The 27,792-nt window shown below is 43.9% G+C and overlaps 1 protein-coding gene across 4 annotated transcripts in view; it reads right to left on the bottom strand.

Annotated features, from left to right (window-relative positions):
* The window catches only part of EXOC6B (exocyst complex component 6B), a 643,271-nt gene that overhangs the window by 521,833 nt on the left and 93,646 nt on the right, over window positions 1-27,792 (bottom strand). The gene's annotated exons all lie outside the window — the stretch shown is intronic.

Consider the following 27,792-nt stretch of genomic DNA (forward strand, 5'->3'; position numbering starts at 1 on the left):
TAAAGAAAATAACTCATCAAAAATTAGAACTGGTCAAGTGGAAGCTAACAACTCTCCATGCAACATCAAGAAACAAAAAAAATCAAAAGAAAGAAAAAAATTGAAGAAAATGTGATATCTCATGAGAGTATATATACATGTGTGTTTGTATAGCTTTATATCATATGTATGTCTGCATGTATGTAGAATTATGGGGATGAGGGAGACAGAAGATTCTTTTTTAAATTTTATTTTTAATATCATGCAAAACATACTTCCATATTGGTCATTCTTTTAAGAGCAAACTTGTACTCCAACAATTCTTTCTCTGGCAGTGGATGGCATTCCCCATCACAAGTCATTCAGGATTGTTATGTTGCTGAGAGTAGTCAAGTTTTCACAGATAATCACCATCCTTACGTGTACAATGTTCTCCAGTTCTGCTTATTTTGCTCTGCATCATTTCCTGCATTTTCAGCATTTTTTGAAATCACCTTGCTTATCATTTCTTATGGCATAGGAGTATTCCATCATCATCATGATATCACAATTTGTTCAGCCATTCCCCAATTGATGGACCTCCCCTCAATTTCTAATTCTTTGCCACTACAAAAAGAGCTGCTATAAATATTTTTGCACAAGTAGGTTCTTTCCCCTTTTTTATTATCTCTTTAGGAAACAGACCCAGTAGTGGTATTACCACATCAAAGGGCATACAATTTTATAGCCCTTTGGACACAGTTCCAAATTGCCCTCTAGAATGGTTGGATCATTTCACAATTCCACCAACAATGCATTAGTGTCCTAATTTTGCCACATCACCTCCAACATTTACCACTTTCCTTTAGAAGATTCTGAAGGAATAGATGGAGAAAAAGCATGCATTAAGTACCTAGCATGTGCCAAATATTGTGCTAAGCTAGGTGGCACAGTAAGTAGAATGTGGGACCTATAGTCAAAAAGATTTGAGCTCAAATCCAACCTCATACATTTACTGTCTGTGTGACCCTGGCAAAGTCATTTGCCCATTTCCTTGTGTGAAAAATAGGGATAATTAATAAGTCCTACCTCTCAGAGGTATTGTAAGGATCAAATGAGTTAATAGTCATAAAGCACTTAGCACAGAGCCTGGCATTTAGTAGGTGCTAAATAAATGCTTGTTCCCTTCCCTTCTCCTGCCCTAAATACAATATATACAAAAAGAAAAAGACAGTCCTTGCTCACAGGGAGCAGACTCCAACTGAGGGAAATACAATAAAAACATGATCTAAAAGCTTTATGGCCTAAGGGTATAGTACCCAGAGATCCTTGCCTTACATAGACAGACAGCGGTGCAGGGTGACTGTAGGGCATGGAAGCACATGGGAAAGTCTGGAGAAGCTCACAGACTGGTCTCTCCTCAAAACCCTGAGCAAAGAGCAGAAAGGGAAGGAAAGGGGAGGCTGGGGAGAAATGGAGGCTGGCAGCAGGGATAGCCTCAGGGGAAGCAAGTTTTGCTGTCTCATCGGACCCAGATGGATTCTAGAACACGCCACTGTAGGGGAAGGCACAAGAAGGGAAGGGGCACAAGCAGGAATATGGTGGCTGGGCCCGTGAGTAGAGGCCCTTCCTTTTTCAAGGAGTTGAGGATGGTCAGGGACCTGTGGGGGAGTCAATAGGGAAGGAAAGGATTGGAATGGGTCGTTCTGGCTTTAGTTTCTGCCCTTCACAAGTTCTCAACTCCATACTTAAGCAGGTCAACCTTACAGAGCATTTTCTCATTTCTGTTTCCTCCTCCCTGGTGCTACTGCTGCTATTCAATGCAAAGCCTGCACCTTGGATTGCTCCCACCATTTGCCTCCTATACTCCTAGGAAGGAGGAAGTCACTCAACTCTACAGACTAAATCATCTCATCTCACATGAGGCCTCAACTGAAGTAAGAGGATACTTTTTCTCTTCCTTCCCAGGCAGCGAGGCAACTCAGTGGATCCTGTGTTGGACCTGGTGCCAGGAAGAGCTGAGATTGAATCCTGCCTCAGACATTACTTGCTCATCTAAAGAAGTGAGTCACTTAAGCTCTAAGCTCTCTCTCCTCAAGTGTCCAACACTAGCCAATGGGAGTTCCCAGTAGAAGACTTCATCTCATCTTACTGAGAAAAGGGAAGCCATGTCTCTCAAGATCCTTCCCTTCCCCTACTCCATAACCTCAAAATCCTATATCAGTCCCTATTCTCACCTTTCATCCAATCTTAAAATCATCCCTCAACTTACAAGTCTAATCAGTTGCTAAGTTAGTCAGTAAACCAGCTAGTATTTATTAAGCACCTACTGTGTGCCAAGCACTGTGCCAAGGTCTGGGAATGTGGGGAAAGTCCTTGCTCTCAATGAGCTCACAATCTACTGGGAGAGAAAACATGCAAAAAACTTTGTACAAAAAAGATCTATCCAGGATTAAATTGAGGGCATTCTCAGAGGGAAGGCAACAAGATTAAGGAGGACTTAAGGCTTCTTGCTGGAGGTGAGGTTTTAATGAGGCTTCAAGGAAGCTAAGGAAGCCAGGAAGTATTGATAAGGAAGGAGACTCCAGGCACAGAGGACAGGCAATGAAGATGCTCGAAGTGGGAAGATGGAATGGTTTGTTCTATAACAAGCAAGTAGGCCAATGTTAATAGATTTCAGAATACATGGGGGTGAGTAAAGTGTAAAGCAACTATAAAGATAGGAGAGAGCCAAGTTACAAAGGACTTTACAAGTCAGACAGAAATTTTTATATTTGAACTTGGAGTAATAAGGCACCATTAGAGTCAAATGAATAGAGAGGCTGAGAGGATCAAAGTCAGAAAACAACTTATACAATGACACAAACTCTGTGATCAATGCAGTGGCCAACCATGTCTCAGAGAACCAATGATAAGTAGATCTAGACAAATCAAACCAAAGATGATTAAGGAAGAAGCTAAGGAACTGAATAGAACTTCAGAACAATTAGAGGTGACATCACTGGAAATTACTGAATAGGAATAGAGAGGAACTTGCCATCTCTTCACTCTAAAGGGTATCTTTATAAAAACAGACTCTGTACTGAGGCATAAAGACCTCACAAAAAAATGTAAAAAAGCAGAGATACTGAATACATTTTTACTGATCACTGTACAATGAAAATATTCCATAAAGAGTTCTTAAAGAAAAAATTTAAGTAGTTGGAGACTAAGTAACATAATCTTAAAAAACTAGTGGTTCAAAGAACCCATGATAGAAACAATAGAAATTTGCTCTAAAGAAAATGACAGAGACAACATACCAAAATTATGAGATGCAGTTAAAGCATTTGGGAAATTTTCTAATTTCAATACTTTTATTATCGAGAGAGAAAAAAATTAAATAATAGATTAAGAAAAATCAATAGCAACAAGACTTGAATTAGTAAATAAAACTGAATGAATTTGAGAAACTAATAAAATAAACAGTTAATCTGAATTTCAAAAACAAACTTCCTATGGATAATGAAAAAGGAGAACTTGGAATTTAAGAGGAAATAAAGGAAATTATTAGAAAGCATTTTACCCCATTATATGATAATCAGGACTTTCCCAAAAGCTATCATGCCCATTTTAAAAATACTATTTAATGCAGTACTAAAAATGTTAATAATAGTAGCATCAGAAGAAAAAAAGAAATTTGGGAAACGAGTACTGGCACAGAGAAAACAAAACAATATGTTTTTTCAAAAGACATAATAATGTGTTCAGAACCCTAGAGCATTAACTAAATAATAATAACTTTAGCAGACTTGCAGGACAGAAGAGAAATAAAATTAAACCATCAAGATTCTTAGATATAATTAACAAGGGGGCAGCCGGGTAGCTCAGTGGATCAAGAGCCGGGCCTAGAGACAGGAGGGTCCTAGGTTCAAATCTGGCCTCAGACACTTCCCAGCTGTGTGACCCTGGGCAAGTCACTTGACCCCCATTACCTACCCTTACCGATCTTCTGCCTTCGAGCCAATATACAGTATTGGCTCCAAGACAGAAGGTAAGGGTTTATTCTTAAAAAAAAAAAAAAAAAAAAAAAAAACAAATAAATAAATATATGTGTGTGTGTATACATACATATAGTTAACAAATCCTAACAAGATGAGCTAGCAAGAAAAATTACAGAAAGTTTAAAATGCTATATGGATGAAAATAGAAAACATACTTCACTGAAATAAAGACTCAAATAACAGGAAAAATATTAATTGTTCATGGGTAAACTTAACCAAGGTAATAAAATTGACAATATTACCTAATTTCCATATTCAGTATGTACCAATCAAATTCACAAAACAATATTTTATAGCATTAGAAAAAATAATAACAAAATTCATCTGGAAGAACAAAATATTCATAATCTCAAGGATAATAATGAAGAACAGTAGGAAAGAAGGGATTTATCAGTATCAGATCTCAAAATCTTCTGCAAAGCAGTCATCATTAAAATGATTTGGCACTTGTTTAAAAAAGAAGCCAGCCATTCCCCAACTGACAAATGATTAAGGGATATAAATAGGTAGTTCTCAGAGAAATAAATAAAAGCTATCAATAATCATATGAAAAAATGTTCTAAATCCCTCCTATTAGAGGAATGCAAATCAAAACAACTCTGAGGTACCACCTTACACCTAGCAAAGTGGCCAATATGACAGTAAAGGAAAATAATAAATGATGGAGGAGATGTGGCAAAATTGGGACACTAATACACTACTGGTGGAATTGTGAATTGATCCAACCACTCTGGAAGGCAATTTGGAATTATGCCCAAAGGGTTTTAAAAGAATGCATGCCTTTTGATCCAGTAATACTACTACTAGGTCTGTATCTGAAAGAGATTTCTAAAAGTGGGGATGGACAAACGGTTTGTACAAAAATGTTTATAGCTGCACTTTTTGTGGTAGCAAAAAATTGGAAACTAAAGGGATGCCCTTCAATTGGGGAACGACGAACAAATTGTGGTATATATGATGGTAACAGAATACTGTTGTGTTATAAGGAATGATGAAGCAGTTGATTTCTATAAGAACTGGAAAGACCTACATTAACTGATGTGGAGTGAAATAAGTAGAACCAGGATAACATTATACACAAGAACTGAAACACTGTGGGATGATCAAACACAATAGACTTTGCTATTAACAGCAATACAATGATCCAAGACAACTCTGAGGGTCTTATGAAAAGGAATGCCATCCACAGCTAGAGAAAGAACTGTTGGCATAGAAATGAAGAAGAAAACATATGATTTATCACATATTTATTTGGGCATATGATTTCATATTATGTCTTTAAAAGATTACTATATTATAAAAATAAACAATATGGAAATATGTTTTAAGTAATAGTACATGTAAAACCCAGTGAAATTGCTTTTCAACTACAGGAGAGGGGAGGGAAACAGCATGAATCATGTAATCTTGGAAAACTTATGTGTAAATATGTCACTGGAATAAAATAAAGGAAAAAAACTTAAAAAAGAAAAAAGAAACCACCACCAATCAGTGGAACAGTCTAGGCACACAAAATTCCAAACATACATAGTAACTTAGTATGTGAGAAGTTCAAAGAACCCAACTATTTGGGGAAATACTCATTACTTAACAAAAGCTGATGGGTAAACAGAATATTAGACTAATACAAATTACAGTTAGACCAACAAGTCATATTATATACCAAGATCAACTCCAAAACAATATATGATTTAGACATAAAAGGTTACATCATAAACAAATTGGAGGATCAGATAAGAAATTATCTTTTGGATATGTAGAGATGGGAGGAATTTACTACCAAACTAGTGATTAAAAGTATGTATAATTTAAAGGTTTTTGGAAAACAAAACTAATATAGTAAACTTTAGAAGGGAAACAAGTACTTGGGGTGGGGGGTCCAAAGAAGGAATCCAAGCTATCAATAAATAATTATATGAAAAAATGCTCTCAATAACTAGAGAAATGCCAATGAGAATAGCTTTTAGATTCCAATTTACACCTATAAGACTGGTAAAGATGACAAAGAAAAGAATGACAGCATTACAGGGCCTTTGGAATATAGGCACTCTACTGCACTGTTGCTGGAACTGTGAATTGGTTCAGCCAAACCAGAAACCATAGAAGCAAAGGTATGCCTCTCCTAGGCTTATACTCTAAAAAAATCAAAGAAAGAAGGAAAGGATCTATATGTACAAAAGTATTTATAGCAGCTCTCTTTATGATGGCCCCCAAATAGGAAACTAAAGGAGTGTTCTACTGGGAACAAACAAATTGTTGCATATAAATGTAATAGAATATTATTTCATAAGAAATTATGAAATAGACAATTTTAGAGAAAACTGAGAAGATCTTTCCACACTGATGGCAAGGCAAAATAAGCAGAACCTGGACATGAGAGAAAAAGGAATTTTGAAAGACCAGAACTGTGATTGATGCAAAAAACTAAGAGTATAAAAGACATGCCACTTACTTCCTGATCTGGAGGAGATGAACTTAAGATGCAGAGACACAGCTAATGTGGGAATTTGTTTTGCTGCCCTATGCAGATGTATACTGAGGAATTCATTTTTTGTTTTTAAATTTTTGCTTAACAGGAAGATAGCAGGAAGGACACGATAAAAACAACTTTTTACCTACAAATAATTAAGTGAATAAAGTAAAACAGAAGGAAGTTGAAAAGAGCATATGAATAAGCAAGGTAATTTTGAAAATAAGATGTGGAATTATTTTATTTTTTAAAGTAAGCAGTATGAAGTGGAAACTCAGAGCTCAATATGCAATCTTCTTTTTATGTTCTGTCATGTATATATGTAAATCCTCTTTTGAGGGGGAGAGGAAGCAGTTGAAAGTTCAGAATAAAAAAAAAAAAAATTCACATTCATCCCAAAAGGAAGAAAACACCAACCCAACAGCTTCAGGTCTCCTCAAGGGGGGCATCATATAATCACAGACTTCCTAATTCCTGCCAGGGCAAATATGTCCTTGCATAACCTTGCTTTTGATCAGCATGAATTGTAGCAGGGAAGCCATACACCAAGAAATACATTGATTATTTACTTTTGGACATCTTGACCTTTGTTTGTCCTGCTATAGCTTTTATGTTTTTGCTAGAGGAGGGCGGGGGGGTAGGGGGTAGGGAGAACTAGTAGCCCTGCCTCCCTTCATACAGCCATTTTGGCCGGAAAATAACTGTTATGTTTCAACATTCTGGAAACACTGAGGCCCAAGCAAATGGTTCAAATGAATCTGTAGGTAGATTTTTTGATTCATGCCTATGATGTCACCTAGAATTTATTTTGTTAGGGGGTCTTGACTTAGAAAAAAGAAGAAAGAAATAAGAATAAGCAACAATAAATACTCAAATTTGTTATGAGAAATGGCATCCAGGAGATAGTCATGGTAAGAGATTTGGGTATCCCAGGAAAAACATGACAGCAGACGGTGGAAGCTACCCCATGCCAAGGGCTCCAGGGTAAGTCATAGGTCAGCCTACAGGGCAGCCCTGGAGCCCAGCCCCCAGCGTCCTCTAAGGACAATGAATCACGGCCGCTTGTTGTCTACAAGAGAAGCACATGCAGAGGCCCAATCCAACGGATGAGCTATGACCTATAGAGAGGGACGCAAGACAAAATCTGGAGAAAGCGAAGTTTATGGGCAAACGGGAAGGGCCACGAGGACTGACTCGCTCTGAGAAAGCTGCCCGACCCTTGGTACCAGGGATTGGCGACTCATACGAGGCATCCCCAGAGGGGCAGAGAGTGAATGCTGTGTGTTTGAAACATGTGTCTCCTGGGGATTCCGTTTCCCAGCATTCTTTACTCTTCCCAGGGTTCCTTTGTCTTGTGTCCTGGAGTGGCGCCCTAGCGTGGGTTTGTTTATAAATTTGCTGAAACCCACACTGAGGGGTCTCTTTTTGGGGGCTTTGGCTCGAGCGTGGCAGGCAGCTGGGTCTCTGGCTCTCTGCTCTGCTCACTCAGCTGAAGGAACCCCTTTTCTCTCTCACTTTGTTGTTATTAAATCCTATAAAGTTAAATACTTGGCGTATTCATTCATTTTTAGTCTTACAATGCTCAGGTCTAAACTAGGGGTGCAGCTAGCAAGGAGATTTGACATCCGATGCCCATGGGACAAGGGTCAAAGCATAAGCCGTGCAGCCTGCCAGTTTTTGCTGGCTCAGGCCAGAGAGCTATATGGTGAAAAGACAAATGGCACTGAATGCACATTTTTAAACAGGGGAAGAATGTTGTGGGTCCACGAGTTCTTCAAGTCCCTACTTCTTTGGCTACAGTGCTCTTCCCCGGAGCACACAGGTCCCTTGGCCCCTTCCTCTCCTGATGGAGACAGGCTCCATTTGAAGAGAGAGGAAGGTGGACTCTGGCTGTTCAGCATGCATGAGGGAGGAAGAGCTTAGCCGCAGATCCAATTCATTAGGGAATTTAGTCACTTATTTCCCAGAAAGGGAAAAAGGAAAAAAGGGAGTTCTCCAAGTCAGGCAGGGTCTAAGAGAAAAATATCTTGCTCCCCACTACACATTCCCTTCACCTAGTCTCACAGGCCTCCTGGCTGTGTCTCTGTCCATCCCCCAGTCCTAGAACTCTATGCCTCCTTCTCTGACTACTGTTCTCCCTGCCTTCCTTTAAGCTTCAACTAAAATCCCACCTTCTACAGGCTGTCTCCACAACTCTTCTGGGTTCTGGTGCCTTCCCCTGTTAAGATCTCCAATCCTGGTTAGAGCCTGGGAGCACCAAGTCATTTGTATGTCATCTCACCATTAGCGAGCAACCACAGGGACTGCTTTTTATCTTTCTTTATATGCCCAGCACATGGCACAGTGCTGGCACAATGAGTGCTTATTGCCTGAATGACTCATTCCACTAGCAGATTGGCTAAAATGAGAGTAGGGGAGAATAATGAATGTTGGAGGGGATGTGGCAAAATTGGGACATTAATGCATTGCTGGTGGAGTTGTGAATTGATCCAACCATTCTGGAGGGGAATTTAGAACTATGCACAAAGGGCTTTTAAAAGAATGCCTGCCCTCTGATCCAGCCATACCACTGCTGGGTTTATACCCCAAAGAGATCATAAGGAAAAAAACTTGTACAAAAATATTTATAGCTGTGTTCTTTGTGGTGGCAAAAAACTGGAAACTGAGGGGATGCCCTTCGATTGGGTAATGGCTGAACAAATTGTGGTATATGCTGGTGATGGAATACTATTGTGTTCAAAGGAATAATAAACTGGAGGGATTCCATGTGAACTGGAACGAACTCCAGGAAAGGATGCAGAGTGAAAGGAACAGAACCAGGAAAACATTGTACACAGAGACAGATACACTGTGGTAGGTAAAATCAAATGTAACAGACTTCTATACTAGCAACAATGCAATGACCCAGGACAATTCTATGGGATTTATGGAAAAGAATGCTACCCACATTCAGAGGAAGAACTATAGGAGTGGAAACACAGAAGAAAAACAACTGCTTGAATACATGGGTTGATGCAGACATAATTGGAGATGTGGACTCAAAAAAAAGACCACCCCAGTGCAATTATCAATAATATGGAAATAGGTCTTGATTGATGACACATGAAAAAAACCAGTGGAAATGCACGTCAGCTATGGGGGGGGGAGGGGGAATGGGGGGGAAAATAAGATGAACCATGAGAAAATTTTTTCTAAAAATTTTTAAAAATAAAAATAAAAATAGTGCATGCTTCATGGCTGTAGTTTCTGTGTGGGTGGCCACTCCTTATTAAATTCGGGGGTGACTAAACAGCCCATCAGGATCCCCAGCCTGGGGCCCTGGCTACAATCTGGTCACCCTTTTTTCCAGCTACAATTTCCTATTAAAGATCAAGAAAAGAAAGAAACCACCTGGAATTTCAGCTGGGAACTTCTTGTATGGGAATACCGATGGCCACAGTCCCACAGCCACTCACCTGAATCTTAACACCTTCATAAGCAAGAAGGCTAGATCAGTGCAACCTCTCCCTAAACACTATAGGGGGCCAGGGGGAATGGAGAAGGTTAAGTCAAAACGACTCTTCAGAATCACGTTATCTTTATGGCTGAAATACTGAAGCCTAACACCAGAGGAAAACAAAGAAATCGAGGTCCTGAGTACTATGAAATTCAATAACAGCTCCAAAATGGTGGGCAAAGAGCCAGATTTTTCTCTTTTTGCCTTTTTTTATTCCAAATGAGTAAGAGAAAAAGAAGAAATTCAGTTTAACAAAGAAACATGATACATCATGGAAAAAACTTAAAAGCAAAACAGACCTTGATGGTCTCACCTGGAAAATTGGACCATGTCCATATGTAAGCGGTTTGGGGTGGGGAAGGAGGGAAGAGGGTGAAGTCCACTTTTTTAAAAGTTTTACTGTGACACAAGTTTCAAACAGAAAATGCATTGGCATTCCCAAGCCAGGCCTTTCCCAAGGCCTCAATGCAGATCTGGAGAGTTAGTAAACAGGCGATTTCCCAAAGCCAAAAGACCACTTCCCTTTCCAGTCATGCCCTAAATGAACATGATCCACTGCAATGAGACCTTCTCACTTGATCCTAGGAAGGAGTACGGATGCTTTTGTTACCCCCAGCCAATTCTGGTCATGTCTCTTACTGCTATCTTCCATAGCTCCATATCCTGTGAATATTCTGCACCTTCTGGCCCATTCATGTTGCAGAAGGGAGTTTAATATCTGCAAATTTACTTCACTTAAGTTCAGTTCAAATGCTTATTAAGTACCTACTAAGTACAAGGCACTGCGAGGTGAGAAAAATAGTTTTCCAGAGATTTTTTTTTATCTCCTTCCTCTCCTCAGGTTTTCTAAAGCTGTTGCCCCAACCTTCATTCATCCATCTCTTCATTTCCAGCACAACAGCCAGCACTGATATAGTTTTAAGGTTTGCAAAGCATTCTGCATTCCTCACAGCATCCCTGGGACATAGGATATTATTATCCTCATTTTATAGAAGAGAAAACCAATGCATTTGGAAGCTCAGTGCCTTTCCCCATGGTCATGCTCTACTACGGAAGTATCATAGGAAGGATATGAATCCGAGTCTTCCTGACTCTAGCCACTATACCACCTAGGTATAAAGTCCAAACCTCCCTCTAAAAGAGAAAGGCCACAGGACCAAGGAAATGTCCTTTACAAAGAAATATTTCCTTACAAGCAATGTCTTTAACCTGCAACACAAATGTTGAGTTGTGAAGCCAATCCAAGGCCACTTTCAAGCCCAAGGTGAGGGTCTGGGAAGGCACAAAGGTATTCTGAGCAGGAGCCTGCTCCAAGACCAAGGGTGACCTGCCAGTCTCCGCTGGAACATCCTCAATGGCCACCCTGGCTCTGGAAGGTCTTGTTGGCTCGGCCAGGGCCAGGGCCCATGGCAGGAAAGGTTTTGTACTTTTTCACATCTGCTCAAAAGGAATAGGCAGCTGAAGGACATGATAGAGTAATCTATTCTTTCCATATGTTGTTTTTTTTTTAACAAATGTCTTTTCTCTTCCATTAAAACAGGCCCTGGGGCCAAAGGGGCTGCCTGGACGCTTGGTGCCCAGGGTTCCCTTTGCCAGTTGCAGCCCTGGGCATGGCTAGGACGGACAGACTTCAGCCCCACTGCTGTAACAAGACATTTCTCCACATGTCATTTGGCAGATGTAGTTGTGGGGCCCTGCCAATTCGCCCTGGAGCCCTCCGTTTTAATCAGTATCACATAAAGTTTAACACATGCTTTGAAATGTGCACCAGATCCAAAGCTTTGCCTCAAGGGGGGCCTGCTGAAAAAACACATACCATCCATCCCGGCCGCTGCTCCACAAGCAATTATCTCTCACCTTTGGCTGAACCAGGAGAACTGTCAACGCCAGCACACTGCCAACCAGAGGAAGGTGGAGGGGTCAAACAGAAAGCGAGCCTGGAATGCTCGGGGGCCGGTATGACCTGGGCTGCCCCACTGGCCGCACTGCCCTGACCACCCTGTCTGGGGCCAGGCGATGAGGCTCTTCAGACACCATGAGGACCCGTGGGCGTCAGGTGACATCATGCCCAGGTAATAAAATGGAAAATCAAATGCTGAACAGGCCTCTGCAGTGAACAATCGGCACCCACGAAACCTGGTTTCTAGGAAAAGAAAGTTAAATAAAGCTCATGCTACAAAAAGGAGGCCACTTCCTTTTCATCCCCCATGCATGGGAAACCAAAGAATTCACTTTTAAGTCCCTCAAGTTTCCCTTTCTTGTGGGTTTCCAGATACAAATTGCTACTGATAATAAAAGGTACATAAATTGTCAAGGAGGGAGAATAATGTGGACCACAGCCAGAACTGACACAAAGCCGAGAGAGAGAGAGACAGAGAGACAGAGACACACAGAGAGACAGAGAAAGAGTTTGCACGCACGCACGGGAGCAGGGATGGGGGGTCAGAGACCCAGGTGCTGGCCTTGGTGACAATGGGGCAGCAGCCAGTTCTGCCTCCTGGAGGCCACACCACCCACTGAAAGGGAGAGGCAGCCCGCCCCTGGCAATGAGCCCAGCATCCCTAGAAGGCACCCAGTGCTATTTGTCCTTTTCTACAAACCCATCCTTGAGAGCAAAGAAGCCAGAGGAAGGATTTTACATCATGGGACTGACCTCATGAGGACAGGACAACTCAGCCATAAGGGAGGCTCTCAGAAGCCCTTCAGCTCTGGGGTATCTCAGCCAGGCATCCGAAGGGTCCATGTAGAAAGTGGAAGAAAATGACTAGACCCCAACAGCCCAAGGAACTATGATCAGGCTGCTCAGAACCCCTGGGCATCACAAAGCATGTGTTCCTAAGCACTACTCTACTGAGCCTGCACTCACAGAACTCAGAATTCATTTCTTTGATCAATCTTACCTCACTGAGGCACCTACAGGGAGACAGAGAACCAGACCTAGAGTCAGAAAGACTCAGAGTTCAAATTCTCCTCAGACATTTAAGCAGCTATATGACTGCAGACAAAAATCAATCTCTGCCTCAACTTCCTCTTTTGTAAACTAAGGATAAGGATAGAATCTACTTACCCAAGCTGTCATAAAGAACCAAAAAGATAACTGAGCAGGGAACAAGCATTATATTATTAGTCTGTTCCAGGCCCTCACCCCTGGTGAGAAGGAGCCCAGTAGGAACACAGGCTTCACTTGAAAAACCCACTGGGGAACTCTGGGGCTGCCCCTCTCCTTATAGGTCCCCAGTGAAAGAATAAAACACTTGGGCTCTGCTCTCCACCCAGAGACTGCCCGGTGCTGATGGTTCATGTAGGGGATGGGGATGAGTGCTCTCTGTCCCCATCCCTTGATATGTGTGTGTGTGTGTGTGTGTGTGTGTGTGTGTGTGTAAGAGAGAGAGAGAGAGAGAGAGAGAGAGAGAGAGAGAGAGAGAGAGAGAGAGAGAGAGAGAACGAACCCCACTGCTCCAACCTCTCTAACTTCTCCAAAAAAGCTAATAAGCCACTGTGGAGATCAGAATTCCAAGAGTCTCACCTTCCTTACAGAATCCAAACCCACTGACTTAGGCCAATAGCATATGTCTGGTGCTTTGCAAACCTTAAAGCACTCCAGATAAATGCTAGCTCCCATTATTGTCGTTATGATTCTTGCCACTATTACTACCCAGCACCCTGCACCCTTTCAGTGCTTCTCCTCGTTGGGCTGGTAAATTCTAGCCTCTCACACCCATTCATTCAATAGCTTTAGCTTCTCAGGAATGTTGTGAGGATCCAATGAGTTCACACCTAAACAAAGCTTTGCAAACATCAGTCAGTATACAAATGCTACCATCATCAACGGCGTGTCCCTCTAGGCCAAGAACCCCACTCCAAGAACTTCTCACTGAACTAAACATAAGAAATGTTGGACATCTTGTGAAAGTCCGAAGACTAGTCAGGAAGGGACAGTCCTCATGCCATGGACTTCTACCTCACCGCCATAACAAAGTCAGTAAGGATATAAAATAGAGAATATTATTCTGAGCCAATAATCGTCCTCAGGAACCATTTCCATTAGAGTTTGGAAACTTCTCTACCCAATGTAACCAGCTGATCCTGGGATAGAAAGGGAATCATGTTAAGACAGGACAGGAAAAATGCTTTAAAAAAAAAAAAAACTTGGCATATGCCCAAGATATATAGATGGCCTGCTGTCAACTTTGCCAATCTGGTGGTGATAAGGTAGAAACTCAGAGTTGCTTTCACTTCCATTTGGCTTGTTATCATTTATTTGGAGCATTTTTTTTTTATGTTTGTTGATAGCTTGGATTTCTTCCTTTGAAAATGGCTCACCTATTCTTTTTGCCCATTTATCAGTTGGGGAAAAGACCCCTCAACACAGGGTTTTCCTTGTCTACCCTGAACTCTGCAAATTAGCAACACTGAAAAAAAAAAGTATCATAACCAAAGAAGTCTGGCATTCTTTCCAAAAGGCCTCCCAGAGCAACAATAGCCAAACTGAACTATGAAAAAGTGGCTTTGTAGACACCTAAGGCAAAGTGGCTAAAATGGATGTGCCAAGTGCTAGACTTGAGTCTGGAAATGGGGTCTTACAACCCCAGGCATAGAAAGAGTCCCTATTTAGTCAGTCAATCAACAAACATTTCTAAAGCCCTGATTGTGTGCCAGACTTTGTGCTCCAGACGAAATTATATAGATTCTATCACGCGCATTTCATTTTTGTTCCTTGCTTTCCCACAGGCAATTCTTCAAAGATCTCAGTAATAATAAAGATTAGATACTCTCATCCAAAAACATTTAGTAATTAGAAATTTTAAAAATTGTACTTTTCAATCTGATCAAATTCAAAATAGATACTAACTTGATAATAAAAGGAGCTATCCTCAACTGGAAAATGGTCAAAAAAATGAGATGAAGAAATCAAAACCATGTATAACTATATGAAAAAATGCTCTAAATCATTATTGATTAGAAATGCAATCCAAACAACTCAGATATCACCTCACAGCTATCAGACTGGCTAATTTGATAAAAGGGCAAAATGACAAATGTTGGGGGAGATGTGGGAAAATGGCGACATTAATACACTGTTGGTGGAACTGTGAACTGATCCAGCCATTTAGGAGAGCAATCTGGAATTATGCCCAAAGGGTCATAAAACTGTGTATATACACTTAGACCCAGCTGTTTCCTAAGGTGATTAGGGAAAAAGGAAAAGAACCTCTACGTTCTTAAATATTTATAGCAGCTCTCCTTTTGGTGGCAAAGAACTGGAAAGTGAAGGGATGCCCTTCAACTGGGGAATGGCTAAACAAGTCCTGACATATGATTGTGATGGCATACTAATGTACAATAAGAAATGATAAACAGGTTAATTTTTTTAAAAAACATGTAAAGATCTACATGAAATTACTGAAGGGTAAAATGCACAGAACCAAGAACATTATATATAGCAAGAGAAATACTATTTGAAGGCTGAATTGTATATGTCCACCTCCAGAGAAAGAACTGAAAAATAGAAACAAGCAAGACCTAGCTTTAAAAATACATGTATCTTTTTGTCAAATGATGCCTTCCCTAGTCTGGGAAGGGTAGGGAAGGAAGGAGTTACCTGGGCATTTTAATGTAACAAAGAAAGAAAGAAATTTAAAATAATAACCATAATAGCTAGCATTTAGATAGTGCTTAAAAACTCACAAAGGGCTTTACAAATATCATCTCATCTGATCTTCACAACAACCTTAGAAGGGGGGTGCCTTTATTATTACAGATGCAGAAACTGAGGCAGACAAAGGTTGAGTGACTTGCCAGGATCACATGGCTAGTAAGTATCTGACTTCAAATTTGAATTCAGGTCTTTCTTCCTGACTCCAGGCACAACAACTCTACTGCTATGTTACCGTTTAAGGAGGTTTAGGAAAGACGCGTGGAAGAAGTTGCAAAAAGCTGGCAAGATCACCTTTGAGAGTCCATTTTGTTGCCACAAGGCAAAAACCCGACCTCAGATTTCCAAAGAACAAGCCGTCCCTTCAGCTCCTGAGCCTGGTCCAAGCCCCTTACGCTCGGGCCTCTTCTGGTACTTGAGGTACTGACCTCTGAGAACACGAAGGCCTCAAGTCCAGATGTACCAAAGCATACCCTGTGCAGAAACTCCACCAACACTTGCGCTTTTGTTTGTTGAATCTACAAATGTTTCCCACCTTGTTCTCCAAGCCCTGGGCTCAGCAAAAAGAGATGCTTGGCCCTTTCCCATCCCTGTACTATTATCGGGCTCTTCCACTCTCAAACTTTCACTGCCCTTCACCCCCAAGTTTCTCTCCCCATGTGGCATGGAAGGCAGGCCTCCTGCTCCTTCCAGGGCCCACTGGTGGCCCCACGGACTCCCCAAGCCTCGGGCCTCCATGAGTTCTCACCCTCTCTCTCACTGCTGTGCATGGGAATTCCTAGGCTAGACTGATTTCTCCCAAACAGAAACCCCAAATACTTGAAAACTAATAAAGAACTGTGATCACATCACTTGGTTTTCAATAGTGTTATAGCCCTCAGAGGGCCGAATGGTTGCTGACTTCTGAATTCAAACAAACACCCGCATGTGGGAGAGGCCACCAGGCAGCCTGACAAAGACATTTCTTCCTCCTGCAAATGACGGACTGGAGTAGTCTGCAGAGAATTTTCTCCCTCTGCCTGCACACACACAAATAATAATTGAAAGCTGTTCCAAATGGGCTGTAGATATACAATTAGAAAAGTATGTCAGGAAGGTAAAGTAGCCTGAACTTGTCAGCAGAACAAAAATTTTTCGAAGCTTTCCAAACAAACCAACTAGAGCCAGCTGAAGCATACAGGCCAGCCGAGGCTCAGCCTGCCATCACAGGAGGCTGGTCTGGGCAGGGGCTTCTAAGGAGGGAAGTCCGGCAAAGAAGGGGATTCCAGGCACTGGGAAAACCATACCTCGAGGCCTTCTTAACCAGGTACATGCAGGGAACTCCCCCTAGCAAAGCTCTCTGTGAGGGAAGCTCAAGAATCCTGTGTATCACACAGTCAAGTTCAAATGCACCCCTTGCCCTCATAGCAAAGGGTCCAAGAGCTAGGTACAAAAGCTAACTGGCTTGTTCCTAATTCTCTTTTTCCTTCTCAGTGGTTTGGCATAACATCAAAAATAAAACCTTACGCCCGCTTCAGTTTAAGAATCTCGCCTGCTGAACTCCTTAAAGAAGCATGCTAGGCTCCCAATTCCCAAATACTACAGCAGACCAGGGATAACTGGCAGCACAGCAAGGGTTTCTGAGGATGTTCACAATTCTTTGGAAGAATGCTCCACTTTTTTTCTGCCTTACCTTGTTGGTGAGACATTTCAAAAGCAATTAAAGAAAAGATTACAGAAACAACAAGGACTTCTCAGGAACTCTAAGGATGAAGAATAATAATTATGCATTTGAATATGGTTCCCTGAGTGGGCAATGGGGGAAAGTAATACCTAGAATTGAAGGGGCTACAAAAATAAAAGATGGAAATAAAAGTTAATTTTAAAAACTCACTTGAAAATTACCTAGAAGGAAAAAAGAAGAAAGAAAATTACCTGGAGAAATTATACATCTATCCATAACATATAAATATACTTGGCTCAAGGCCCTTCCTCCTATCACATACTACTTCACTTTGACCCTTCTAATTTTATTCAATTAAATGTGGGCCTTAAGAAATTATGGTGGAACTCTCAATATTCATCTTCTGAGAGAAGGTGGCAAGTTCTTTCTCAATAGATTTCCAGTTTTTCCAGTCCATGCATCACTTAACTTGATCCTACATGTTATAAGCCATCCCCTGATTGATGTAAGCCACTAATAGAATGGAATAGAAAAACATTTATTAATCCCTTACTATGTACCATGCCCGGGAGACCCAAACAGAAAGCATTCTAACAGGGACAGAAAGAACAGAGAGGAAGACCAGAGCTTCAGGACAGATAGAAGGAAAAGGCAAGACATGTACAAGGCATGGAGAGCCACAAAGATCTGGGTACAATGGCAGGTCATACAGCAATGCTTAGAATCAAGAGCAGGACACACAGTATGGCTTGGTGGTCATTGCCTCAGAAAGGCAATGATGAGTAAGTAGTCCCCTATGAAAGACTATGAGGAGAGAAAGGTAGTGGATCTCAGGGTTTGATTCACATAGCAGAATGTTCATTTCCTGATGGATGACAATGAATATAGCTTTGGGAGTTGAGATAACAAAGCAAAATCAAAGGGAATAAACCCCAAGGAAAAATCTAAAGAATTACCAGTTTCATAAATTGGCACATATGACTTAAGTGGTTTTAAAATCCTTTTATTAGGACTTGATTGGGGGGGGGGGAGACAGACTATGTTTAAGGCATCTCTAGTCAAGTAAATAAGATTATAAGCATGTATTATCTTCTAGGAACTGTGCCAAACATTGTCCCTGTCCTCAAGTAACTTCCATTCTAACGGGAGAAGACAACACATTGTTAATGACCCAAGCTGACCAATGGTAGATGTCTTGACTGGTGATTAGATTTAATTTAGGCAGAGTTATACAAAGTCCTTAGCCTCATTTTCTCTTTTCCAGCATCTTCAAAATTCAATGGCAAGACAAAACTCAGGATAACTGGTGATAGCGTAGGGGACAGTGGATGACAAACTCTAAGAGCTCCACAGCCCCAGCTTCAGCCCTTTCATGATAGAGGAACAAATTGTTTTCCTAGGGCCATGATGGCCCTAGGTACCTATGGTACATGTGCCAGAGATGGCACGCAGAGGCCTCTCCATAGGCACATGCAGGTCCCTGGCTTGGCCAGCTGTGAGGCTGGCCCTGCCCACAAACACAGGGGATGGGGCATCCTAGTCCCTTTCCACTGTTGCAGGGGCTGGGTGAGTGTGGCTCAGGGGCAGGGCATGGCATACAATGGGAGGTGGGTGCTGGCACCCACTCCAGGGAGTGGGTGGGACATGGCACGGGGTCCCTAAAAAGTAACAAAAGGTTGCCTATCACTGTCCTAGGGGATAGGGAGAGATTGTCCATAAATACCCTGGCAGGGCATGGTGAAGGAGAACAGATAGTCAGGAGTGATGCCAGAAGAAAAGTGAAGGACTAAGTATGGCTGGCCTGGGCACTTCTTCCAAATGGAGGCTCTAAGAGGAATTCACCAATCAGAGAAGAGGGTCAAAGGGGTGAAAAGATCTTTCAGGGTGAGAAGGCTGCATGGATGGAAGAACTTGACTTACCCCTCCACATCGGAGAGCCAATTTTTTCCCCCAATGCAAGATGCACACTTCTCTATCATAGCCCTCCAAAATCTCTTCATTCTAGAAGACCACTGCAGCCAGAACTCACAAACAGACACCTCAGAAGTACCCTTAGCCCCTGACTCGAAGGTAGGAAGGAGGGAGCCCACTGAAGCTGTCCTCAATTTCCCAGGAGACTGCACTCACTGGATTTCTCATACTTTCTTTTTACCCACCCCCTTTTCACATCTTTTCCGGTGGACAGCAGGGACTGTCGTTCTGCTCATGTTCATATTCCCAGCACTTAGCTGTTAACTACTGTCTAGAGGGAAGCCCCCTTTTTCCCTGGGGAGGGGGGGGGGGGAGAGAGAACAAGCATGGAATAAAATTAGACTCAATGGGCCCAATCTAAAAAAGAAACCAAAAGATGTAAAAAGAATATGAAGGAAACACTGAAGTCAAAATAAAAGAAGGAACTATATGCTATTCAGTTACTCAGTAAACATCTTGCTAGCACCTACTATGCACTGGGCACTGTGCTGAGCTCTGGCCAGGCAGAGAAGGCACCAGAATGACAAGGATTGGGAAGGACTTCCTGGAGAAGGTAAGTTCGAGCTGGGATTTACTAGGAGGCAGAGATGAGGAGAGCACTCTAGGCATGGGGGACAGTCAGAGAAAAAGCTCGGGCACAGGAGTGTCTTATTCGTGAACAGCCAGGAGGCTGGGGGATTCCACTTCAGAGTACATGGGATAGGGTATAAGACTGAAAAAGTGGGAGATTTGGGAACGGGGCCATGCTGTGAAGGGATTTAAATGCCGAATAGAGGATTTTAGATTTGATCCTGAAAGTGACAGGGAGCCAATAAGGTTTACTGAGGAGGGAGAGGATGGCTGACATGCAAGCTCTGCTTCAGGAAAGTCTCTTGAACAGCTGAATGGAGGATAAGTTCAAGGACAGCCTCCAGCAGACTCTTGCAATAGTCCAGGCTTGACCTTATAAGGGTTTGTGCCCAGGGGTCAACAGTGTCTGAGGAGAGGGGCTGATGTTGATGAGAGATGTTACAAAGGTAAAATCAGCTGACCTTGGCAACAGATTGATTATGGGAGGTGAGAGTGAAGAGGTGAGGCTAGCACCTAGATTGGGAGAATGTCGGCGCTCTGCAGTGACTGAGAAGTCAGGAAGAAGCCAGGATCTGGGCGGAAAGTGAACACGGTTGGGTTCGGATGTGTTGCATTTCAGGGGTCTAGGGGATAGCTAGTTCGTGATGTCCAGTTATCAGTTGGATATGCCAGAAGTCAAGAGAAAGGCCAAGGCTGGCTAGGAAGATCTGAGAATAACCATAAAGAGATGATAAGGGAAACCATGGAAGTGATGGTATCACCCAGGAAAAGAGCACAGAGAAAGAGCAGAGCAGAGAGCATGCCTTAAGTGCACCCACAGTTAACAGATATGACCTGAATGAAAATCCAGCAAAGGGAAGAAATAGTCAGAAAGGTAGAAAGAAAACCCAGACAGACTAATGTCCAGACATACACATACAGATAAATATGGGGTGGGGGGGGGGGGGGGGGGCGCTGTACACACATACCCATGTGGGTATGCATGTGTGTATGTATGTATTATGTATACAGTCCTGTCTTTATGCTTCTCATTAAGCTGTTAGGAGCTTCTTTATTCTCTTGAGTAAATAGCAAAAGAACAGGCTAGCTTTAGGCAGTGAGAATATGTCATGCCCTTTTGAGGGCAAAAAGTGTTTAAACCTTTAAAAACTGATTTATAGACCATCTTTTTCATAGCACTTTCAGGACAAAGTAATACGAAATGCTATTTGTTTTTCAGTATAAATGCCTTCTGGGTCTAATCTCATGTAGGAAAGCAAGCCTGGTTATGGTTCCATTTAAATGGATAATGTGGTCCCCAGGGGTTAGTGAGGTTCTGACAGGCCAACAGAAGTGATGGTGGCTCCTCTTGCTGAAAATTCAGCTGCAGGCTCCTAAGCTTTCAGCAGCCTCTGGTGAACAATTCCGAATGGGTTTCTTAACTCTTGTCAGCCGGTAATCTCTTGCACCTCATATGGAAGTTGTTTTTCTCCTGTATGTATATTTTACAGTAAATTAGATGGAGCTGCAGCTTTGCAGAAGGCACACACAGTGCATGTATGTGTGTGTGTGCACGCGTGCATGTGTGCTCAGCCCCCCCAAGGCCAGGTGGTGCTTCCGGATGCATTACCCTCTCCTTTCAGCAACCCCAGACCCCAGCCACATGGGCAGGCAGCATCCAGAGGGAGGTGAGGAGCCAGAGCCCACTGTGGGCCCCTCGACCCAGGGACCTGGCTCTGGCTGGCCCTTGAGAGCCCCAGTTGGGAATTCCTAGGATTGTTGGGCTCTCAGTGAGCACTTTAATCTTGTCCTCTACCAGATGTTTTCTTGACTGAGCAAAAAAACTCCATTAAGGCAACATTCAGAAGGTTGAAATGAGGAAATGATCAAAAAGGATGCTCAAGAATCCCATCAGGGAAGACCAAAGCAGTGGTCCTAAGGAGGGCCCAGAGGGGATGGGAGGAAAGGGACCTTAAACTCTACTCTTCTCTGTAGGAGAAGACCTTGGCAGAGAAATCCGAGAATGAGTTTTGGAGTATTTTGTTTTCAAGTATAACTACTTGTACATCTTTTTAAAAGCAATTTTGGGTAAGAAAATCACATTTTAGCTCAGGGAGTAGGAGGTGAAAAGGGAAGGAAGCACACAGAACATGGCTGGACAAAAATATCTAGAAGATGATTCTATAGATGTAAAGTCCCTGAAGTCAAAGTAACCTATATTTTTCCGGGTGCAACATGTTGTTTACTTTTGCCTTTATTTCTTTTCTTTTATTGGGAGAGGGGCTATACATGCATAATCATGCAAAACATCTTTCCATATTATTCATTTTTGTTAAGTGAATAATCTCATAAAACCAAAACCCCCAAACATATACCCAAATAAACAAGTGACGAATCATGCTTTCATCTGCATTTCTACTCCAACAATTCTTTCTCTGGAGGTGGATAGTGTTCTTTTTCATAAGTCCCTCAAAATTGTCCGGAATCATTGCATTCTTGTTAGTACCAAAGTCTATCACATTTGATCATTCCATAATATTTCAGTTCCTGTGTATAATGTTCTCCTGGTTCTGCTTATTTCACTCTACATCAGTTCATGTAGGTCTTTCCAGTTCTTTCTTAAATCATTCTGTTCTTAATTCCTTATAGTACAATAGTATATACCACAATTTGTCCCACTATTCCCCAACTGAGGAACATCCCTTTAGTTTCCAATTCTTTGCTGCCACCAAAAGAGCAGTTATAAATATTTGTGTGCAAACAAGTCCTTTCCCATATTTTTTTCTCTTTAGGATAGAGACCCAAAGTGGTATTGCTGGATCAAAAGGCATGCGTTATTTTATAGCCTTGTGGGCATAATTCCAAATCGTCCTCCAGAAGGGTTGGATCAATTCACAACTCCACTAGGAATGCATTAGTGTCCCAATTTTGCCATATTCCCTCTAACATTTATTATTTTCCTTTACAGTCATATTGACTGATCTGACAGGTGTGAAGTGGTTCCTCAGAGTTGTTTTAATTTGCATTTCTCTAATCAAGAGGGATTTAGAATGTTTTTTCATACGATTATTGATAACTGATTTCTTCATCTGAAAACTGCCTATCCTTTGACCATTTATCAATTGGGAAATGACTTGGATATTTCTTTTATTTTAAAAATGCACCTTTGCACTGAGAATTTTATTGCACTGACCATCACAATTAAATTAGCTCTGATTATGGAGCTAATTCATCCATTTTGTCAGAAAAAAGAGATGCTGGAAGAATCATGGGACTTGTGGGAGCTGCTTGTTCATAGACAACTTTTCTTGGGTAATGCGCAATCTCTCCTTGGGTGACAGCTGCTGCCTCTGAGATCACTTCTGCAGGGAGTCACATAATCAAGACAGGTCTCTTCATTTCTGGCTGTTAAGGCCTTCACTCAATGTGACTTTTGCTCCAAGTACTCTAAAGTGCCAGCATTTTTCTGGGAGAAGTGAAGGAATCATAGGATTGGAAGAGAATTGAAGAGGTTGTCTCAAAAACGAAATAAGATGAGAGAAAGAAGAATCCAGAAGAACTAGGTATCTCAATTACACATGGAACGAGGCAAATCATGGGGGGGGTCTCCTGTTTCCTCCTATGAAAATGGAAGCATCAGCTCAGTGATCTTCCAGGCCTGAATTGATGAGACTAGGAGTTGAGACCACACCTTGCTGGCCTCAAGGCCATCCCAGAGGAAGAGGCACCAAACCTGGGTCTCTTTTCTGCTGTGGTGTTCATGCTGATCTCATTTTGATAAATAGTCTCTCAAAGTCACTGCCATAGAGGAATCCCTCCCATCCCCAGCAGGATTTCCTCCTGAACTAAAAGAAGAACTCAAAACCCTGCAAGAGATTCCTTCAAGAAGCAGTCACACAAGCTGAGTCCCCTGCTCCTGGACCCATAGAAGAATCTGACAAAGACCTGGTGTAGACTTGGTGTGTTCTTCATGTCATCTACCTCATTTTCCAAAGGAAGCATAGGTCTACTGAATTCCTGCCAAAGCCCCTGCTAAAGGCACCCAGAAGTTTTTGTTTTGTTTTTGATTATTCCCAATATCTGACAAAAAGGGCCAAAGTAGCAGACCCAAATCATAGCTTGACCAGACTTAATTTTCTCTGTCTCTCTCCCCTCCTCTAAAGTTATTTCCAAGGAGGCCTGAGGGGGGAAAAAAGCCCCAAAATCAATTACTGTTACAGCTGCAGTGAAATAGTCCGAATGAGGCCAGTTTCCCAGGTTCTCACAGTCACTGTGGGAACCCTCTCTCCTGCTCATTCTTACAAAGACTAAGACACTGACATACATCACCAAGTGCTTCCTTTATAGACGATGGACTCATCACACGCGGAGCTTCGTGTCCCACAGTGAAGAAGGGCTTCCTGCTCCCCACGCTCTTGCCTTCTATTATTTAAGAAGCTTAGCCAAATCCACTCCCATCACCAGCCAAAGAAGCCAGTTAGCCAGTCTAAGCCCACCTATCAATGAAGAGATCTGTCATCAGATTCCTCCCCTTAAGGGCAACCACAGAGGACTGCTCAGGCCTCCATTTAAAGTTATGGGAAGAGGAAATGTTAGCAGATCCTCTCATCAAAGGCATAAAAAGTCAAAAAAGAGACAAACCAGTCACCAAATGAAGCAACATTTATATGATGAATTAGCAAAGGGCAGAAGCATTATAAACTTGCCCTCAGTGCTCCAATCCACTCCGGGGCCTTTGTTTTGTCGTGGTGGTAAGATGAAAATGGCAAGAAGACAAAAACACATCAATGTCTAGGAACCAGAAGGGACCCAAACTAATCATCGGTGCCAGATTTTCACCTAAACTGGGCAAAAAAAAAATCCAGGTTGGCAATGTGCTTGCTCCATGCCCACCAAATAGTAGCAGCTGTGGCCATCGAATCAGATTGAGATGTAATGGCTTTTTCAGGTCTTTTATTGGAAGTGAATGGGGAAGGGAGGCCCCTCGGAGCGGTTACCGTGTGAGCTGCCTCCCAAGGAAGATTAAGCCTGAGGCCTTGGGGCGCCTCCTCCCATCGAAGTACTCCGGGGGGCAGAAGCGGGAGTCAGGCCTGTTATAAAACATTTCATCTCTATTTTCAATCACACAATTGTTGTATCTGGCCTGAGAAAATGCCAGGCGGGCCAAGAAAAGTAAGCGGCCACAAGAACAATCTGTGTGACCCGAGAACAGCAGCCCGTTGGCCTTGCCATGGGAGCTCGCTCCCTCTTAAACCTGAGCCCTGACGGTTCGTCCCACGGACGGACGCCGGGAAACTCCGCTCGCTGCCCTCTGTCTGCTGGAAAGGCAGGCCGCAATGTGGCGCCCAGATCCCAGCTTGATCCGATAATGGCTCGGGATTGGCTGCTGGGCCCTGGGCAGACGCGCTAGCAGAGCTCCGGTGTGTGCACTCAGCCGGTGCGCGCCTTCCGGGGTGCTCGCCTTCCGGGGTGCGCGCCTTCCCGGGCCGTTTGCATTTCAGATGTTCCCCATACTAGGGAGATGGGAAGGAAAGGCCAGGCGGCTCCATCGGCTCGCTCGCTGCTCCAAGGCCTCGGGGCGCTCTTGGCTGGGCTGCCCCGGCCCAGGCTTTGGGGGCTGCAGGGAACTCCGGGAGAGCCCCAACAGAAGGGGGCGCCGCCACTCTGATGGCCAAGCCAAGAGAGCTGGGACGGTGCAGGCGGCCTTCTCGCCTTCACTGGGATGCCACCGAGGCCTGCTGCTCTCGCCTGCTGCCGGCGGGCCGCTTGGGTTCTCCGTCCCCCCCGCAGCCCCAGCCAGCGTTCCGTGCCCAACGGAGGGAGCCACAGGACGTTCCGCCTCCCCTGAACCCGGGCCAAGGCCTGGCCATGGCCTCCAGGCGAGGGAGACGGATCATTCCGATGATCCCCAAATCAATTTTAACTCTGTCATCATCAACCCCAGGATTTCACATGACAAAAACCAGCATTTGCTTTGTTTGCCTCGTCCAGCCAGAGAGGCCCCGCCCAGCCCGGACCCGGCTCCGCGCAGGCCCCGCAGCCCCCCACGCAAGGGAAGCCCACTAGCCCCTGCGAGATGTTTTCCTCCTCGGCAAATCCACCCCGGGGGTTGCAGCGTCACTACTAAAATGTGGGAATCCCGTTTCCCTGGGTAAGCGGTTACGGCAAGGGTCAAGGGAGAGCCTGGCGCTGCCACAGAGAAGGCCGGGCCGCCCTCTGCACCCGACTTCCACAGGGCCGGCTCGGACGCCTGGCCTGAGGTGGATCCAATGAGCGGGCCACGAGGCGCTGCTCAGTTCCGTTCAGTCGCGAGGCCCGGCCGGCCTCCCCCGTGCACAGGCACACCAAGCCGAGCTCTCTCCTGTCCACGCGGGGGGCCCCCAGGGCCTCTGCTGAGCTCCTGCCCGTCACTCCCCAGGAGAGCTGAGGTCCGAGGGGCAGAGCCGGGCAGGGGACGGCTCAGACACAGGCAGCTAATCAGCCTCAAACGAGGGACAGGGTCGAGCCCAGGCCCTCAGACTCCAGAGCAGGGTCCTCCCACTGGACCACAGCACCCGTGAGGCCTCTGTCCACAGTTCCTAAGGGGGGAAGGAAAAGAGAAAGAAATAACGTCCTCTGAGGCTGCTTTCTGCTCGCGCTGGATGTGTCTCGTAGGTGCATTTTTCAGCTTGCCTGGCTCCTTCAGCCTGATGTAGCTCCTCCTGCTCACCTGTCTTATTCCATGTCACTGACCATTAGTCAGTCAACAAGCCCTAGGAGGGCACTCACCATGCACTCACTGCTGGAGACACAAAAGGTAGCAAAAAGTGGTTGGGGTCTAGAGAGCCAACCCTGCAGATGGGAGGTCCTGGGTTCAAATCTGGCCTCAGACATTTCCTAGCTGTGTGACCCTAGGCAAGTCACTTAACCCAAACTTCCTAGCCCCTATGGCTCTTCAGCCTTAGAACTGATATTTAGTGAGGCAGCTGGGGGGCACAGAGTGTGGGCTTGAACCCGGGCCTTCCTGACCCCAAGGCTCTGCCCTCCCCCAGCTGCCACTTCACCTCTGTCCCACCAGCATGGACTGAGTCATTGTTATGTGCCAGACACCATCAGGGATAGGGAAGAGACGTAGGAGAAAAGAGCAGGTCTGGGTAGTTACCGTGCAAAGCAATAACATCTGGTCGAGGGGACCCCAAGAGCTAAGCACGTCTGCAGCACCCCTGGAGGTATTTGCTGAGGCCAGGAGAGGGGGGCCCACACGGCAGCACCGGCAGCAGAATGAATTAGGCTGACGCGGCAGAAAAAGGCTCAGGAGGGGGGCCGCACCATCGTCTCCCCAGACCGTATCTTCTACATGCAAGCTGTCCCTTTGGAGAAATCTGCTTTCAGCCTTCCCCAGGACAGAGCCCCATCATTCATCAGAACAAGCAAGCCACGAGGGCACTACGAGCAGCTCCCCCGAGTCCAGGGACAGGCTGCACCCCGATTCCTTCCAGGGAGCCCTGCTCTCAAAGAGCTCACCTTCTCTTGGGGCGACACAGCACTCGTGGGCCTGGGCAGGCTTGGGAAAGAGCCCAGAAAGACAAGGAGTCCGGAATGCCCTGAGGATGATTTTCTAGGGAAAGGAACACAAGCTCTCACTTCTCTGCTAACAAAAAAGCAAAGTTCACAGGGCACCAGAAATCCAATGGTCACCAAGTTCTGAAAGAAAAGCTTCCCCTCGCTTCATCTTAAGCTTTGCCCTTTGAATATAATAACATTAACAAAATGGAGAGGAGGAAGGAGCCCAGCAGACTCGGGCATCTGCCTCTGCTTAGGAAAATGTAACTGGTAAACAGGCTCTGCTGGACCAGAACAGCGCTTGGAGGCAGCTCCCCAGGGGCGGCCGGGGCCCAGGAGACAAATGAAAGCTCTCTCTTTCCATGTGCTCAGTGATAAGAACCGAAAATGACCGGCCAGAGAACAGGCCCAAAGACAACCACTTTCCATAAACATGGGACCTCC

Source organism: Gracilinanus agilis, chromosome 2 (genome assembly GCF_016433145.1).
Source record: "Gracilinanus agilis isolate LMUSP501 chromosome 2, AgileGrace, whole genome shotgun sequence".
Classification (NCBI taxonomy): domain Eukaryota; kingdom Metazoa; phylum Chordata; class Mammalia; order Didelphimorphia; family Didelphidae; genus Gracilinanus; species Gracilinanus agilis.